General features: G+C 36.9%; 1 protein-coding gene across 7 annotated transcripts in view; it reads right to left on the minus strand.

Moving 5' to 3' along the window:
- The window catches only part of NLGN1 (neuroligin 1), an 836831-nt gene that overhangs the window by 80630 nt on the left and 738024 nt on the right, over nt 1–18177 (minus strand). The window lies entirely within an intron of this gene.

Below are 18177 nucleotides of genomic sequence, written 5' to 3' on the forward strand. Positions count from 1 at the left end.
GTGCTGTGGACCACTCTGATTCCTGCTTCTGGATCTGTGATGATGCCTTTTCCTGAATCTGGAGAACTTTACAGCTCCTGATATCTCTTCACTCTCAACTTCATGCTTGGTTCGTCCTGACATTGTTTTAATCTTTCCACCCCCAATCCATAAGACCATGTCTGAACTGTAGAACTTCACAACATTGAATCCCAAAAGCAATTTCTTTCTGACCCACATGAGAGAGATTATATACCGGCTTCCACAGTTCCTCAGTGTTCCCACTTCTGACTACCCTTGACTGCCCAAGAAGGTAGACAGAGCCCGTGTCATGTCCTCTGTTTCTTCTCTCTTCCTCAGGGCATATAGGTAGATGATCTGATTGGTTTATATAGTAACTAATTATAAAACATTTTTATTCAACTTCAGTACATACAGAATTTACAACCTGGTAGGTGTGCTAAGATAGTGAGGATAAAAAAAAAAGATAAAAGTCAAAGATGATATTAGAAAGTTCTATAATAATTTAGAGGGGGGATTAAATTACATTCACTTAATTGTTATAGAAGAATGATGTGAAGTAATTCTGAGGTTAATCCTTATGTAATGTGACACTATTCTTTATAATATGACCAACCAATCATCCATTGATGTTTCCTATGCATATTTATTTTGGTTTTAGTGGATTTTGTTTGGGGTGAGATACAATGAATTTTTAAAATTTTTTTATTTATTTTTAATTTTTAAAAGATTTTATTTGTTTATTGGAGAGAGAGAGAGAGAGAGAGCATGAGCAGAGAGAGGGAGAATCAGACTCCCCTCTGAGCAAGGAGCCTGATGTGGGGCTCCATCCCAGGACCCTGGGATCATGACCTGAGCCAAAGGCAGACTCTTAACTGACTGAGCCACCCAAGCATGCCATGAATATTTTAAATCATTTTATTCATTGCCAATTTCCTTTTATTTACATAATGATGCAACATTTCTGAGTAACATTAATTCTTTTTTTTTTTTTTAAAGATTTTATTCACTTGACAGAGAGAGATCACAAGTGGGCAGAGAGGCAGGCAGAGAGAGAGAGAGGAGGAAGCAGGCTCCCCGAGGAGCAGAGAGCCCAAACTCGATCCCAGGACTCGATCCCTTGGGATCATGACCTCAGCTGAAGGCAGAGACCCAACCCACTGAGCCACCCAGGCGTCCCAGCAATAATTCTTATCATACAATTTATTCAGGGTAAATGACAGGTAATCTTTTAAACTTTCCACTTACTTTTCCACTTATTACTTTGCCTAGCGTTTTCTGACTTTCATATTTTTAGACTGAGCATTGGTCTAGAAATATGTTAAGATATCCTTCCTTTTTACAAATATGCCATTTATGTGGCTTTCTGATGAGTTGTTATGGGGCATGATTTATTTTCATTCAGGATCATCTTTGAATTGCTTCCTGACATTCAAGGTTGAGCTTTGCCTTCAACTAAAAAATAAGAGCTCACATACGTTGCCCATACGCACAGACACGCCATCTATAAGTGGGAGGAACACGCCTGCTCTCACCATGAGGCCTTTCATTTCAGTTCAGTCCAATATTGAAGACACAATTCACAGGACCAGGCAAATAATGAAGTAACTTGAAAAGAAGTAACACTCTTCTGTGTTTTCTGCTGATTTCTGGTGATGGGCTAACGTTTGTTAAGATTTTTTAGGGCAGCGTAAATTATGAATGTGTGTGTGCGCAGAGGAGCGGTGACTTAACATGTGCGTTATAAATGTTTCTCCTTCCTTGTTGCAGTGTTTCTTAGCATTTTTCTCCTCTATTCTCCCTTTCTACTGCCATTTCGCCCAACCTTTTCTTCCTCAGTAAGGAACTCATTCATTTTTTAAGCAATAGTTATTGAAACACCTTCTGTATTTTGAACATAACCTGATAGGAGGAAGATCTAAAGAAAGATGAGATTCAGATCCTTCCAAATACAGGTTCATATGTAAGTGGTGGCATCAGTGGAAATAAACAGGTGTCACGTGCTCTGGGACTAAAACAAATACTGAAATGCCAAACTCTGCCAGGCCTTGTCAAGGCAGGCCTCAGGAAGAGGGAATGTACCTTGAAGGATGAGTATCCTTGGCCTACTAGACAATGAGGACAGAGCTTACCAGGCAAAGGCAGCAGCCTGTGAAAAGCAGAGGTGGGAAACCCCCACGGGAGTTCGGGTTATGTGTGCTAGCAGCGGCTGCAGGGAGGTGACAGACCTGGGCAGGGCCCGTGTGTCAAGGGCCTTCAAGTCTGGTGTGTGTAGAGCAGGTGATGGAGGGACACATATGCACTTTCTGCCCAGGAGTAGCCGAGTCAGATTCGTATTTTAGAAAGATCCTTCTGATTGTCCTTTATAGGATGGGCATTAAGGGGGTTAGGAAGGGGAGAGGAGTGTGATTGTGGCAGGAAGTCTCTGGGGAGGAGATGAGGAAGTGAGTCAAGCCTTATAGGATGAGGAAGTGGTTGTACGTCTTCTCAGCTTACATTTTCCCCTCAACATGGGCAGATTTTCATTGTATCTCCTGCTGCCGCCCTGAAGCCTACCCGCCCTACAAATCCTCACTATGAAGCCACTCTAGGCACTTCATGAGTTTTAATGTCTTTGTATTCAAAAGATGGTTCATGGGCCGGCAGCACCTGCATCACTTAGGAACTTGTTAGAAATGCAAAATCTCAAGCTTCTGAATCGATATTTTAGTGAGATCCTTAGGGGATTTGTATGTGTGATGCATGTGAGAAGCACGTTCTCTGGCCCACACTGTAATTTTTTTTGGGGGGGGGGGTAGAGTGGTAGTTTCTATGCTCTGAGTCTTTTGATTCCCCTAAAGTACATAATTGTGCATCTTGTAGGTGGGCAGCAGGTACTTCCTCGATGATTTATTTTCAAAATAAAAGTGTTACTCTAAATGATTCAACCGTTTCAATTTAATAGACATTTATTGCAACTGGGAGACCAGTTAAGAGATTATTGCAATATTGTCTAGGTGACAAATGAAGTCCTGCATTAAGGCAATGATAGTAGAGATAAAAAAGAAGTGGCAATGGAAAAGAAATATTTAGGAAGAAAGATTGGTGGGTTTGATAATTACGGATATAAAAAGTGAAGGTGAGAGAAGTATAGGGTAAGTGGGTGAGGACATCACCTGCTGATTTTACTGGCCAACTGAAGATTGGATGTGATTCTAATTTTATTCAGACATTTTTTCCTACGGTTTTCTATTTTTGTCCTCAGTCAACAAATATTTACTGAGCTGGTGCCTTCTAATAGGGCAGGCTCTGTTCCACATGTCATAGGTAAAAAGGCTCATCTGATTGTGGAAGAGTAGAAAACCAAACTGGGACCTGGAAGGGAATGAAGGAAGTGCTGGGATAAAGGGAAGAACACTGGGAAACACGGCCTTGAGGAGGAGTATTAACCTGGATTTGGGATGGATGCTTTCAGAAGATGCATCTCAGAAGAAGGGACTCCCACAATCACCCCTCAAACCTAACAAGTAGCCAGATATAGATGCGTATATTTAGTGGATAAAAAGAGAGGGAGGGATGGACTTTCACGCACAAAGGAAACCACAGAGGGAAGGCTGGGGAGAGAGAGAGAGAGCCTGGCGGGTTTATTCAGTAAATTTATGTTGTTCCATGGGGTAGCAGTGTGTAGTGCCAACAGGAAGTTTGCTATATTGAAAAATATAGGTAAATAATGTTATAAAGCGTCACTGATCTGGTTATTGCAGATCAAAGTACACAGTAATTTCTTGCAAACCATGTCTCTTACAAGGAAAACACAGCATCTTAGTGTTATCCTTGTTCCTTGTATGCAATGCAGTAAATCAAATTTACATGTTTACTCTGCACTCCAATCACTTGTTAGAATCCCGCTGATCTTTCAAAATCCATTTAAATATCTCTTTTTGTTTTGTTTTGTTTTTTAAAGAAGCTAACCTATATTCTTGCTCCCTTTTCTATAGTTTCAAAGTTTTTCGCCCTCATTATTCACAGACTGCGCTTTTCCTATCTTAAAATCTGAGGATTCTACCTGCTTCTGATCTCTAGGAAGTAAAGAATATTATCTTATGCATCTTTATAAATATCTCAGTTATTGACATCATGCTTGGTAGAGAGGAGGAACCCAAAGGATGGATTTATTATCTCAAATTAACTGGATTTTTAATTACTAGCCTACGTAGGTAACTGGGGATAAAGGTGAGAGTTACCATCCTGTTAAGAATAAAATCAAAAGTGAGCCTTTTCCCCAAATTTGCTTCAGATGTATAAACATTAGTGACTTAATACTGAGCTTTGATGGGGAGAAGGGGAAGATTAACAACCTTTGACCTCTCGTGAAAACCATTTGTACCCTATAAAATATTTCCATTTCTGCTTTTGCTATAATTGCATGACATTTCTCTATAAACAACTCAAAAATAAATTTGCACATGTTAATTTTCTTTGTTAGCTAGATGCGATCATTCAGCTAGGTCCGTTTCACATTAAAATTGGACAACACATTGCGGCCTACAGGAAAGAAAAACGGAATGATAAAGCTACATACTCTCTCTCTGTCCCCGGCACTCTTTTTTGTGAGGGAAAAGTTGGTTGGCAGCAATGCCCATGTCTTCACTGTTTTACTCTCCTTTCCCTAATGAGTGCTAACAGGTGCTCTCATTTTTGTATTGTTTAATTTTTCCTTAATCTCTAGCTCTTCTGTGACTCTTTCACCTCCGTACTAAATCGAAAGAAGGGGCTGCATTCTTTTCCTATAGAAATGGCAGCAGGGAGCATAAATAGTGTTTGACAGCTCTTTTATTTTATTTTATTAAAGAAAAATAAATGGTCTCACTGAATCAGCTTGGGATTATATTGCTATAATTCTGTCACTGTTTTGGAAGGAACGTCCCTCCCAGTCCAGGGGACCGCAAATGATTAACTAGGCGCACAGATCAAAAGCCGTCATTCTGTAGGTTCTATGGAAGGTCACAAGTTAAAACAACGTATTAGAGAGTGGCTTTGTGGACATTGCTCCTTAGAAATGGATTTCCAAATTAAAACTCTGTTCTTAAACTATTGAAAGTCTGTGAGAAAACAGAGATCACCTTTGGACAGCAGTTTTAGGGTAATAACCTCCAGAAATATTCAATTTCTCTAAAGTTCAAATATACTCATTTGTCTAAAGCAGTGAATACCACTGTGGTTTTGCAAAGGAATACGAATTGTCCCCCTGCCTCTCCAGGGGGGACATGGTAGTCTTTAAAAATAAATGAAATAAAAGCTGTAAGATAAAAATATATCTATACCATGCTAAACTTTCATCCTACCAACATCTAACATATAATATTAAGGTAGCATCATCTCAGTCAGAGACACTAAAAATCCACTTGATATTTGACCCTGGCTATGTATGCATCAGAAACTGAACTCTGATGTTTTTCATTCATCTACTGCAACATTACAATATATTTCTTTCCTACTGCACCTATCATTTCTCACATATACACATTCAATTTTACCTATTTTTTTCCTACAAATTCTCACTTTTCTAAATATCCTTGCAGGTACACATAGACCTTGGAATCTCATTTTGTCCACATAATTAAAAAAACCCCACCAAGGTAACCCTCTACTAACCAAGAACTCAATTTAATCCTATCTAGGCTTTAACTAATGTTTAAAATGCATGTGGTGAGGCCAACAATTTGTTTAAAAATAAACATGGTGTTCCTTTTGTCATAATCTTGGCCCAGCAATTGGATATTTGAGGATTCTAACGGGAACCTTTGGTTTATCACTCTGATTATCACAACCTCCACTGGCATTAATAACCTACTGACTTAAAAAATAATCTGAAAAACAATGATGCGGTAGTTAAGATGAGTTTGAATTACATATTCTTTATATTCTTCCCAGATATATCACAGAATGATTTTATAACCTTGGGAAAGTCACTGAACCTCTCTATACTTCTATTTTCATCTCTTTAAAATAAAGATAATGACTTCACCTTATTACCTAGTTCAGTGATGAAGGTGTGAAGACTAATAACCATAAAAAGCACATCAGGCTTTCTGCAAGCCAGACTCAGTATAAATATAAAGTATTTATGAAAGAGAGCACACAAAGAGCTTGTAAATGCAAAGATAAAGTTTTTATAAAGTGTCTTGGAAAAAGAAAATGCAGAGAGCGAATAAATCCTATCTCGATATTCATTTTTTGAGGTCCTCCCATATCCAGCATGTCCCCGGCATTGTTAGTCAAAATAAAAGACCAGAGGGAATTTTTATGTCCTCGCGTTTAGCATTCAGCTATGGCTTCCCATTGCTCGGCAGTGAAATACTCATCTTCTACTTTAAGCACCAGATTTACTGCTCCTAATGGGAGATTTGCATTTGTTCTAAGATTACAAATAACAATTATGCCAAAGCAATTACTCTTAACCTCAATTTGTAGCTCTTGCTTGCAGCAGGGCACTTTCATCTGTTCCATTTATTTTCATTCTCATTTTGGCCTGGAGGTATTTCTAAATAAATCAATCACAGGAGATGTTGGAACAGGTCTATTGAATAACACCTGGGCTGACTACACACACTGTGTGGAGAATGGAGAAAATTATAACTATAATTCAAGCATACTTCAGGGGTCAGTTATCTGAATAAATCAAGGGGAAAAGCTTTTGCCCTAGATTAGCTAGATAGTTTGCTCTCCTTTCCACTTATTCCTGGGAGTACAGAGACAGCCTTTTATGTGGCAAATATAAAAACAGGTAACACACTCCTGTTTAGAAATAATTCATAAAGAAGTCACAGGGTCTGAGTGAGTTTCCTTTATCAACAACTGTAATTGGTAGAAATCACTGATTATAACTATAATAGTTGTTCATCTGGATCGTGAACTCCCTACCGTGTCAAGTGCCCCCCCCCATTTTACAGATGAGAACACTGAGGCAAAGCGAGATTAAATTCATAAAGCTAGTGAGTGGTGGATTGAGCAGTCCATCCTGGGCCCGGCTCTGGAGCCTGTGCTCTCGCAGCCTCACTCTTCTCTGCTCCCGTGGTGAGCCAGGTGCATCGCGGAGCAATACCGCTGTGTGGGCTTTGCGCACGTCACGGTGAAAGACCGATTCTAACAGGAAGGATAAATCAGAAGTTTACTAATTGTGACTTTGCTTTTATGTCTATTCTCAAGACTACTTCTGTTTCTTGAGAATATAGCACAATGAAAGATCATGAGTAAATGATTATATTTTGACTGTAGGCAAGTATAATTGAATTTAAAAACCTTACATTTTTGTTACATATTGAGACTTGATAATCAAGGAACAACCTTTTCTTAGTATCCAAATGATTATTCCTCCTAAAAATGAAAAGAACCCTGTTCCATAAGCTTCAGTAATGTTCTCCCTTGATGAAGACACTGACTTTAATCAGTTATTTCCTCCTATTTATCATATATGTTATATACATAAAACCAATAATGGAGGTTGTAAACAAAAGAATCAAACAGAATTAATCATCAATTATATGGTCATAACTTCTAATCGGAATACTAATTCGTGTTAAGTTTTTCAGTAAATATTAAAATTTTGCACTCTGCTTAATGATTTCCTAAAGTAGCTTTTTAAACAAAGAACTATAAAATACAGAGTTAACATAGGAAACTTGGGAGAAAGGAAATGTGAAAAAGAAGGCAAAAAATCACAATAATATCCTCAGTTGGAGGAAAATAATCGGTTGGTATATTTCCTTCTAAAATTTATTTTAATAAGGAATTGTTTGTTATAGAAGCAACGTGTTCACACAGTCAAAAATTCTGGAATAGTTTCCAAATTTTTAGTGTCTTACATAAATAGGGACACAGTTAAATGATAACAGCATATTTTCTAAATTAACTCTATGTTCTAAATAGCATCATTTTAAGTTAAAGATTTATAGCTTGGCAGATTATAAAGCATCTCTTAGTCGAGGCTTTGACCAGATAATGATTTGATGTGTTCCATAAAATTTAGCACCTCAAAATTAGTAGCATTCCTGGATTAATTCTCAGAGTTATCAAAACTAAGGCAACTTTCAGCTAAGGCAAGTCACATATTACCAGGTACTCTCTTTTCTGTCCGAACGTAATATGTCTAAATTATGGCCAAATTATATTAACTGTAGTATGTGAGTGACTGTATGTTTGCATGTACACACTCATATTTAGAAATAATATGTTTTTGATCTTTAGCTCTAATTAAAATGATATTACTGGCCTCTGTCTGTTCTCTTTGGACAGCAATCTGTATCACAAAGTCATTCACTGTTTCTTCACTGTCCTACGCTTGAAAACACGGAACGATTTATAATCCTTCTCAAGAAAAAAAAAAAGTTCAGAGTACTAAGCTGTAATGGTTCTCTCCTTCCCAAGGAGGCAGACTACACAGTAGAACAAATGAAACTTATATCTGATACCCACAGAAAATCTACTCATGGTAAATGCAAATTTTTGTTGTTCTACACATTATGGGAGGAACTTTTAAAATGCCACTGGTGACTATTTCATTTATATCTACACAGGCTAGAGGTAACAAAAGACAATAAACTTTTAAACATTTCTTAAAGATTTTTATTGTAAAAATCCTGAATGTTTGTATAGGTAACAGAATTTGGGAGAATCTTAGGTGATTCTCTCTGTCTATATTTAATTGATAAAATACTATAAATACTATATGCAGGCTAACTGAACATAAAAAAAAGAAATATATTTAATAAGGATCCACTGCATACTCTGAAGTAAAAAGAGAATATTTTATGCTAAAAAATATACAACTGTATGTTACCATTTCCCAACATGACTTGTAAACTACATAGTAAAATACATGATTCAACAAACCTAATATCAGAGCTGGAAATCTGACAGGGCAACAACTCGCGGATATGTGGTAAGTACTAAAATCCTCCTGATATTGTTTTCTTTGAAGTGCCAGTGGATATGGATTTAATATGGAAAACATTTGCTTAGTGGATGAAAGGGAAGAACAACTCTAATATTTTCACCATGGGTGGGAGAAGAGAAATAATCCCAAATGATGTCAGCAGCAATCACACGGGGCGAGTTGAAGGCTCTGTGATCTCTCTAGCAGGCAGCCACAGGGCTGGTGTGGCTGTTTACCAGGATTACCCCAGGCAAATATTTACCCCTCTTCGAGTCTTGTTTTCCTCACCCTGAAAATGATGAACCATATCTGTGGAAGTGCACAAATCTTTTAAAATAATTAACTATTGGGACACTTTATAAATACTAAAGCCTTCTGCACATGTGAGGTGGAGGGGTTGATGATACAGGGTTCTGGGAATGAAAATTTAATAACTTTCCAAGCAAAGTCCATGCCATTAAAGTAGGGGGTGGATATTTTAAAGATCAGGAGAACATCATAGGGGATAGTCAGGATGATAGAGAAGGCTTTGGGAAAAACTCTTGGGATCCAAAGATCCAAAGATCTGAGTTTAAATCCTATCTAAAGATTACATTGGAACTTGGGGCTTAGCAAGTGAATTGGGAAAAAGGTTATTATATTAACCAGGATGATGAGTTTGGCAGAAAAATTAAAACTTGAGGGAAGAATAAAAAGACTGAGTGACAGGTGAAACATGAGCTTTTCAAGGTCAAATCTCAGAACCAAAGGTGGGCCAATCAGTGACAAGTAGAGAGGCCAGGACTGTTAAATAAGTTAACTGATGTAACTAAATGTTTCACAATCTGAGAGTGAAGTAATTCCTAAAAATTCAAAGTCCCCAAGTATGATATGATTTGTGGTGCCAGTATTATGAGAGCTCCATGAAAATGCTTATGAACTCATTTTACACAATTTTATTAGTGGCCTCACAAGGAAATTAAAGACTTTAATATTTAATTTTTCAACATAAAAGATCTCTCTAAGACCCTGAATGAGTTATTAGAAAAGGACGGAAATAAGTTTAAAATCTCATATTCTAGATCAGGGTTCTCTTTACCCATAGTGTAGTGCCCCTATTTGTTTTTGAAAAGCAAATCCTACCATTGAAAAATAAGACTTGGGGGGCATATTCAGGATAATAGATAGAGCAGGTTTTATCCTCAAATTCATTTCTTTCACGATGCTTTTTAATTCAGTAGCAAAAAAGAACAGTGGAGGCAAAATTAAAATACACATTAAGTCTTTCAAAGCCCATGTTTTCCGCACAACTTTCTAATCGTTACCAAAAGTGACACCTGATTTTAAATTGTTTTTCAGAGTTGTGTAAGATATTCATTTAATTTACTTGCAAATATACTTGACTTATTACTCTCAGAAACATGGTGTTGCTATACATTTCAAATTGAACTTCTTTTTTTTTTTTTTAAAGAGAGAAGTGCACTTAGAGGTTTAATCATGTATTTGTCTATTTTTTTAACAAACTTATTAAAACCCTAGTAAATGTCAAATACTGAGTAAATGGATAACAGGGTTCATGACTGGTCTTCCATTTCACATTTTTCATGTATGTAAATATGTAAACAAATATGTAAACAGATACATATATGTTCAGAGATAATTCTGTCATCTGATAAGGATACAAAACGTACCACATAATTAATTAAACATTTGAGTTAATAGAGCAATAAGACTACATTACTGAAGAATGGAAGAACAAAAATACACACATTTTAAAACTTACACTGGTACTATTTAAATCTTTTCTTTAATTCAGCTGATCTATCCAAAGTCCCCTTAGGATGTTGCCAAACACTGCGGTCACCGTTACGCACATTAACTGATATCATACTTTTAAAAATGAAAAGAAAATTCTATCTTGTGAACCAAGAAAATTTGGTGCCTGCTCTCTCATGTATGTAATTCAATATACAGCTGAAAGGTATAGTGAGTTTTCCTACTCATCCATACCCTTTCAAACCTTTTTTCCTTTCATTAGGACTAAAACAATCTATGAAAGAGGTCTATCTGAAGTACTTTCTTTCCTGTCAGCCCTTGGGCTGGTGATGTAATACAGTAATCCATCATGGAGCCGGGGAGCCCTGCTGATGGATTACAGCACTGGATCTTCCATGTGCCACTGTGCTCTGTAATACACCACTACTGGGCCACAAAAGCAGAGTAGCTTCAGAAGAACTAAAATTTCCAAATAAAGCTCTCTCTCTATATATATACTTTCTCCATCTTATTTTCTTTAATCTTGTCTATTTATTTCACAGAGAGCACACAAACAGGTGGAGTAGTAGGCGGTGGGAGAGGGAGAAGCAGGCTCCCCACTGAGCAGGGAGCCTGCCGTGGGCCTCAATCCCAGGACCCTGAGATCGTGACCTGAGCCGAAGACAGTCGCTTAACCAACTGAGCCATCCAGGAGCCCCACTGTCTCTGTTTAAAAAGATGGTATCAAAGGTTGGAGGAGATGAGAAATGTTGATGGACTAATTGAATAAATTTTAACGTGTCATAGAAGAAAAAACAAAACGTTTTCTAAGTTTGGATCCAAATGGAAATTTACTTAGCCCGTTTTAAAGAAATAACACAAATTTGATTAAGAGATTAGGTTTAAAAATTTCCATTGGTAGTGAATGATGGTTTCGTAAAAGGAGAAAAAAAGGAAAAAAATAACTTTCTAACCTGCAGAAGGGTCACGCTTTTCTTCCCAGTCCTCCCTAGAAAATATTTCAGTCCACCAGCTAGAGATGCCCTGTAGTTACTAATAACCTTAATATGGATAGCAGTTATTAATGAGAATTCTCTTCGTAAAGTTTAATCTCATCTGCTCCCCACTTCAAGATGAAGTTTCATGGCTGGTAACACATGGCTAGCAAATGGTGAATAAAAGATGTTAATCTAAGTCTCTGGACTTTAAATCCAGTTTGGCAGAGTACAGAGACATAGATCTCTAAATATCTACCTCTTAGTGTCAATAAAAACTGAATTCCTATGCTTAATCCTGTGACAGAGAGAAAACACAGACTTAATGTATTTTTTTTCTTTCCCTTCCCTCATCTTGATTTAATTATATGCCTCTTCCTTGAATTATAGGCTGTGATAATATCCTAGATGTGAAGTCATACGGAGCTTGCATATTCATAAGATGGCTGAATAGCCAGAAGGATGCTTTAAATTTGTCCTATTTCTTAGTGCAAATCCATAGTCAGTATCCATACCCATTCTCTCACTGAGGGCAATCTATTTCTTTAGAAAAGGGTAAACTAAAATTTATAAGAGCAAATCAAAAATCCTGAATAAATTCAAGAAATCAATTGTACAATACAGAATTGGATATAATTCAGTTGATAGAGTTGACCTTCAAAAGTGGAACAAAAAATAATGGTTTTATCAGACACTTTTTCTTTTTTGAAACTATAATAATTTTATAATCCCACTGACCAGAGAAGAGATATAATTAGTAATATTTTTTAGCTTGGGTAAAAATGTGGTCTTGTCAACCTTCCTCCTCTGGTAGTAAACTCAATATCTTTACCCTGGACCTCCCTTGTTCCTGACCCTTTCGGGAGGTTCGGTAACTGAGACTAAAGGGGTCATCCTGTCAATCACTTTCTTAATGAATGAAAAACTATGAGGCAACTGCTTTAGGGGAATGGCAATGGTTTTTAAGTCCTATCAAACCTAATCCATACCTGGATAACTTGGTGTGTCTCTGGATGTTTCCTTTTGACAAACTAAAGAACGATGTTAGAGTCTGGACACTATATCATGTTAGTAAGACACAGAAAAACTGACTAAAGTAGAGTCACCGAAAGGGGGACAAAAAGAACCTAAGAAGAACATGAGCATTCTTGTTTCTATTTGTGGGTGAGGGGTACAATGTAGTCTATATTGCTCAAAAAGTCATAGCCAGTACCCAGGGTACAAGATCCTGGGGAACCAAGTTGTCCCTCAATTTAGACACTAAAGAGGGAGGTTTGTTTGCTTTTTCATATGACTTCTGAGGGGGCCAACTGATAAATGATGGGAGTTTCCTGTATTGGATGGAGATTTGTACCAGCCATCCCAGGCCTTTCTTCCAGCACCAGAATTCTCGATTTTGTGGGAGCAGATGGAAACTGAGGCTCATAATGATGAAAATCTTGAATCACACTGAAACAACTTTTTACACAAGCACATACAAGCACACATATTTATTGAACACATAGTAGGTACTCAAAAAATGTTTTTTCTTTGTTGATTCCTCCAGAAGTTTCAATGTAGATACTATCTAAGTGTATGTGAAGTCCACATAAAATATTCCTTTCCTTCCTGAGTAAATACTGTACTTTCTGACATGTGAAACTCTGACATAACTCTGAGTTATGGTTTTCAGGTGAATTGTTTTGGTTGTCATTGCATTTCTAAGCTATGATCCCTTGCCTGAAAATTATTCATATAGTTTTCCATCTCAGATTCAGAGTTGATTTCACAATGTTTTACTCAACTGAGTAGAAAAAGGGAAAGATAAAGAAAACACAAATCTACATTATCAGGTTGTTTAAAAATGGGTCACTCTTTTCTTCATGAAAATGGAAGTGGCTATATATATAATATATAATAGACAAATACATTATATATATGCATGTATCAAAAGTGTCACAATTGATGTTTAGTTAACTCCTTAAGGACACAATAGTTTTCAGTGTTGTCACATTGGTTCCAGAATGGAATTTTTAGGTTAAATAAATAGAATAATAAATAGACTAAATAGAATACAATAAATACAATACATAGAATATTTTCCTAACAACTGATTAAAAACCAGAGATAATTAAAGTTAAAATGTAACATGACAATAAGATTCCCCAGAGAATTTTATATACTTTACAAAGTACATTCTCATTTAATGGATAGATTATAAGAGAAATAGATTACAGTCAGCTGGAGTATTAGGGTAGGAAGGGAATGAGGTAAAATGCCTTGTCTCCAAGCAGTGTTTACAGGAGGTAACCTGGAAATGTAGTATAGAAAGACTAAGTGGGGGAGACATGATATGGTGAGGCCCGGCCCAGGCAGGTAGTGGTAATGACAGGAACAAGTGCAAGTACAAAAAGCAGAAATAATTAGATGCATTTGGCTAGGGGTAGGAGTAGGAATGAGGCGGCAGGGGACTGGAAGGGAAAGATGATGATCACTCTAAGAAACTGGATCTATGTAGCTAAGAATATGATATAATCGTGGAGAGTAGTAGGAGAATAACAGAAGGAAAGATGGTTTTGAAGATTTTTTCTGATATAAAAATAAAATAGTAGCTCTTATACAATGCTTACCACCAAACATTGTTCTAAAGTGCTTTACACCAATTAACACATTTAATCTCCACAAAAACCTAACATGGTAGATATCCACATTGCCATGACGTCAATGAAGTTAGAAATGCAAAGATTGTTGTTCTAGAACTTTACATTGGCTGAAGAAAATAAGCCATTTTTATTTCTTCAAGATACCGTTAAGATGCATAGTATATTATACTAGTACGATTGAAAGTGATTTAGCATTGAAGTATTTGTAGGGTCAAGCCAGCAATTTAGGAAGGCGGTAGAAATAAATATTTAGAGGGAAAGCCAAGAGTTTCCTCAAAGTTTTATGCTTTGCAGCCATCTCCTCCAAAATACTTCACAAAAGAATAAGAATGAATATGAAGAAATGAGATGTCAGCAACTGAAAAAAAAAAATGCTCTTGTGGAAAGAAATATGCAAAATAAAGATGTTTTTTAACCCCTGATTTTATTGTAAATAAGACATTCAGTAGTGTAGGATGCCAAATAATTTTAATAGCAGAAGGAGCCTTTAGATAACTGATTACTGTGTTTAAGTGAAAAGAATTTCTTTTCTTTTTTTGAGGGAAGGAAGGAGGGAAAATCTGGAGTATATAGGAAAAAGGGAAATCAGGATGTATGGGTCTACAACTTTCTCACAAGTGGCTCAGGAAAAAATTAAGAGAGAAAAAATGCAAATGTGGTAAAATATTAACATTTGAAAAATCTCGGTGAAGTTTTTTGTGTAATTCTTATAACTCCTCTGTGAATTTGAAATTATTTTAAAATACAAGTTAAAAAAGAAAAAAAATGTAATGGTTACTGTTTGCAGAGCTGTGTGTGTGTGTGTGTGTCTATTTGAAGATTCTGGAGCTGGGTGAAAGGAAGAGATCCATGCTAAAAATAAGGGAACAAAATGAAGATGTGTTTTGCATGAAAAAGAAAATCCCATAAGAAATTGATTTCATCTGGCCCATTCCAAGTACTTATGAAATGATATTGCTATGGTTGTAATGCTGCATCTAAGAATAAAATCAATCCCCCATGGAGGCTGTCAAGGCATCTTGTTAAGTGCCTACTGAAGGTTAAGCATATGAATAGTAGTGGCTAGTGGATAATTGTGGAAAAGCTCATTGGAATTTCAAAGGATGGGGAGAACAGGTTAATAACTGACTTCGATGACTATCCTACAAATAAACTGTGGAATCAGACCAGCAGCCCAACTTAATTAACACATCAACCCCATAGCCTAGGGAACTCATCTCTTGCTGCCTCCGAATTTTTTCTCTTCTGTGTGATCTCTTTGTAAATTTTCTTGTCTCTCCACCTCTTTTAGAAAATCTCATTCCTTCCTGGGCTTGCTTTTTCTTTTCACTAGATCCTGCTTGTCTCTCTCTTATACATTCCTGTCTTTATAATCAGAACAAACAGAACAGAAACTGAGTTGTTGCATTTGGTGACGGCAACATGAGCCATACTATTTTATATTTAGAGCTGAAGTTTTAAAATGTTTCTTGTAATTAAACTGCCCCCAAATTGCTATTGCCTTGGATTTGGCCCTTTATTGATTTGTTGTTGTTGTTGCTGTTGTTGCTTTTTAGTTGGTTGGTGGTTTAGTGACAGTTTAAAAAAAAAAAATGGATCAAAAATTAAAAGCAGTACGTAGGGATAGATACCAAGAGTAAAAATCTCTCAAATATCTTATTTCACTTTGCCTCAGAGCACCATGAGTTCAGAGAACTGTGGATAAAGAGTAAGTCTTACTTCTGTGGTAGTGCCGATCCCTAGGGAGCTAGTCAAGCAGTTTTACAGCAGATACAGTGGTACCCAGTGCATACAGGAGGCAGATCAGCCTGGCTATTCCTGAGTCAACCCAGGGGTTATTCAGTAAAGAATTCTTTACCCTACAGGGAAAAAAACCCTACATCTTTCACATACATTGTGAAGACTTCAGAAGCAAGATTTTAGAAAGGGAGACTAAAAAAAGATGAGTACACCCAGTATTTGTGAACATCTGTTACGATGGCCTGGATTAACACAGAGGTGATGGGAAAGGGCTGGAGAGTGAAGGAGGTTGCTTTAAGTGGCGTTCAGGAGCACAGATGTGAGCCTGATGTCTGTACTAAGGAATCCTTGATAGTTTGCTTAATGGCTTTTTCATACTACAGTCATGTGTCCTGTCCTGGCTCTCCTCGTCCCCATTCCGCCTCCCCAGCCCCTCACCTTGCAAAATACATACCCACCCACATAAGAAAATACTGTTCTATGTAAGTGTTCCTTAAACAATGATGTGCATACAAATCATCTGGGGGATTTTGCAAAATGGGCAAATTCTGACTCAGTAGGTCTGCGACAGAGTCGGAGATTTTGCATTCGTAATAAGCATCTAAGAGTGTCTAGGGCTACCAGTGGGTAGACCACAATTTGAGTAGAAAGGCTGTATATCACAATGACTTTCTGGTGATTTTGTAGTTTATGCTGTCTCTAATGTTTATATGATTATAAATGTTACCTCCTCCCCCCTCCTCAAATGTATAAACTATTTGGGATTTGGTTTCTACTTACATTTTATCACCACATAATATACATTGTGAAAACAAATAAGAGAAACTTCATTAAAAATAGAGTTGGGAAGCCCTGAAGGGAGAGCCTCTCACATGCCATCACTCAGACCCGAATAGGGATACTTTACAGACCCTAGAAGGAGGAAGAAAGAATTTCTCCTTTAACAGTCCAGCCAATGAGAAACTGCCACACTTAGCCAATGAGCTGCCATTACCACCTTGAACTCTTTGAAATAACCTCTCCCAGATTCCTCCTTTCCTCCGTAAAAGCAAGCCCCTCTCTCCTGACTTGCCTATAGTTCACACTACTTTACTTGTAATGAATTGCAATTCTCTCCTATTGGCAAATAAACTCAGTTTGCTGACAAATAGCTGGGTCTTTTTCTTTTCTTTTCTTTTCTTTTTTTCAAGGTCAATAACCTAGAGTTCCAGATGCATAGTAAGCATTCAATGAACACATGTTCAAATAAGTTCCACTTTAAATTGTATCACTTTACACAATCTTTGAATAAAAATTTTCTTCTTTGCACAAGAGAAACTCCTGCATGAAATTTTGTTGGGTCATACCTTCAAGTAAGAGCGGAATAATCCTTGTTATTATTTGAGGAGAAAAAAAAGCACTTAACCAAGTCAGTAAAGACAAAATACAGCGCTGTTTTTTGTCTAATCTTAATACCATTCAGACATAGCATTTTATTCATCACAGATATTCTCTCCCACTTATAATCCTCCAGAAGCCCCACAATAGATGGTCTGGGGCCCTGGAAAATGTGCATTGTACTTAGGGCAATGGCAAAGAAGCTATTTTAATGAGCGTTATTATAATCTTAGATTGTTGATTAAGGCTAAAGAGCTGTGAGGAAAAATTATGTAGACGTGAATAAGACTGTTGTAAGGTGAAGGCAAGGAAAAAAAGAAACCCAATGTGATCTAAAAAGATATCTAGTAACATTTATGACATTTTTTCAAAAACATTTATTTCTTCCCTGCTCCCATTCTGTATTTAATCTCCTTTCAGAACTCCGTGTTTGCTTCCTCCCTGTGCTTGAAGAAATGGCTGGAGAAATCATGACTGTGGCAATCTGTTTCCATGAAGTGGAGGGATTTGGGCTGGAAGTAAAGGTTCTCAGGATCACTTAGAGGTAAGAGACATTTACATTATCTAGTCCAAATACGGAAGTAGAAATATATATAAATGTGCAAGTAATATGTGCGCACACACACACACATATGTATATCTATCTATATATAGATGCATGTCATGCAATTTTTAAAAAGCTTGCTCTACTTTCACAATGACTATTTAACATTTATTGAGTATCACGCATTTGTCTCTTTTTATTTACTTTTTTTTTTTTTTTTTTTTTTTTTTT

The sequence above is a fragment of the Mustela nigripes genome, chromosome 2 (genome assembly GCF_022355385.1).
Source record: "Mustela nigripes isolate SB6536 chromosome 2, MUSNIG.SB6536, whole genome shotgun sequence".
In the NCBI taxonomy this organism is placed as follows: domain Eukaryota; kingdom Metazoa; phylum Chordata; class Mammalia; order Carnivora; family Mustelidae; genus Mustela; species Mustela nigripes.